Below are 2,235 nucleotides of genomic sequence, written 5' to 3'. Positions count from 1 at the left end.
CATAGCTAATCACAATTCATCATAATCAATCATCAATTTCAAGTTTAAAAGAGAACCCATTTGTAGAGAAAAACCCTAAGAATTGGGTGATTTAGAAATAAACTTTGAAAGGACCTCTTGGGAAAGGAATCCCAAAAGTGAAGAACTCATACCTTAATGAAGCTTTATCCGCATAATTTGAGTAATAACCTTGGAGACTTTGTCTTCTTCCTCAAACTTCTTTGTTTCTTCAATGGAGAATGAATGAAGAGAGAATTTGAGTGAGATGAGAACTTTTGGGTTTTGGCTTGGGGATTTTATTTGAGTGAGTGAAAATGACTAAAAACTGACCTAAAAACAATATATACTCGTCCTTTAAATTACGCAAAATACCCCACACTTAATTGAGTCTTTTTGTGAAGTCAAGAAAAATAGAATCTGATATGGCACGACAATTGAACTACGTCAATGAATTTTTCGTCAATATTTTTTCTTCTGCCTCTTCATTTGCATGTATAAACAAAACTCTCTAAAGGTAACACAATAAAGAACAAATATTACAAAGCAAGTAGTAATCCTTTTTGAAGTTCAAATTTGAATTTATTTTATTGGGCAGATCCAACCATGGGTTTCATATTGGTCTTCAATTAAACAGTCCACGAAATGTAAGTCTTTTTCTAAAGTTGTTTTGCTCGATCTATATTCAATTACATTATTGTTTCTCCCTTCTTAGTGTGTAATCTTCAGCTTAAACTTGTCTAATACTCATATTCTTAAAATGTAATTGAGGATTCTCAGAAAAACTCTTGGGATTTTCCATTTTGCCAATTTAGGACAATGACAACATTCACAATTTGAATTTATATAAAACGAGAAAGAGAGAAAAGCAAAAGGAGACTTGTGCAGGGAATATACAATTGAATCAAATTGTATAAAACGAGAAAGAGAAAAATTATATACAATTTGAATTTGTATAACGAGAAAGGCGAAAGAGACTTGGGCATGGAAATATTTGTATTGTATAATTATAAGTGTATAGAATGAAGATATATGTATTTGCATGCGTTTATACAATTTTCTCTCGCTTTATACAATTTGAAACACAATTTATACAATTCTATTGTATAAAACGAGAGAGACGAGCGACAGAAAGTGAGCGAAAGAGGAAGAGTGGCGAGCGAGAATATGAGAGAGAGAGGGATTGACAAACAGTTTGCTATGGAACACAATAAATCAAAGGGTAGCTACTATATTTATTTTATATTATAAGTTTGTCATTTTATACAATTATCCCAGGAACTTTCACATATAACCACTTAAAAATAATTAATTACTCTCCATAGCTATAGTTTGATAATAACGATTTGTAGCTACATGTTATATGTAGGAGAGAGGCGAGTGAGGCAGGGAGAGAGAGGAGAGGGCTAGAGAAAGAGAGGGGGAAAGAGTGGGAGAAAGGTGAATTATATATGTATATTTTTTAGATAAGTGTATATTATACATATGTATTTGTATATATGGAAAAAGAGATTGGGAGAGGGAGGAGAGATGTGAGCGAGATTGGGATGGAGGAGAGAGGCAAGCGAAATCAAGAGAGGGAGGAGAGAGGCGAGTGAGAGAGGGCAGAGAATGTTAAAAGATCCGGGGAGTGAATTTTGGAGCGCGCGTGATCTGCGTTCAGGTAGGCTATGGTTTCTCTTCTTAGATTGAACTCGAACATGTGAATGCATGTTGATTAGTTGGGATTTGGGTTGGGTAGTTATTGGATCATGCATAGGTGTTAAAAATCATATTTTCGCCCCTTTTCTGAGAATTATCGGGTAACTGTGAGCATGTTTATTGTTATTAATTGACCTTCTTTGCTATATGAATATTTGTATGTTTGAATACTGGTTGTCAGATGTATGTTGGGCCTTAGTTTAGGTTTGACTAGGGTTTTCCTTAGAAATGCATGATTCAAAGTCGGTAGGACTTAGTTTAGCCCCGACGTCGCTCGGCCGGCTTAAATCCTTGTAGACTGATGTAGCAGACTTGAGTCTGATAGTTTGGTATTTAGAAGGACGATGAGCTTGCTCTAGTGATAGTTACTCTTATTTCTTCGATGTTACGGCTTCTCGAGTTACGTCAGTGACAATGAATTCCGCTCCGTGATTCAAGGTTGAGTTCGATTCAGCTTTAAGGACTTACTTTGATTAGCTAAGTCTGGATGGTGTTCCACGGGTTTATATGATTATGGATAGATAAAGACTCTTTCAG

This window comes from Solanum pennellii, chromosome 12 (genome assembly GCF_001406875.1).
Source record: "Solanum pennellii chromosome 12, SPENNV200".
NCBI lineage: Eukaryota > Viridiplantae > Streptophyta > Magnoliopsida > Solanales > Solanaceae > Solanum > Solanum pennellii.
The sequence above is the reverse complement of the archived record's forward strand: the minus strand, read 5'-3'. Positions refer to the sequence as shown.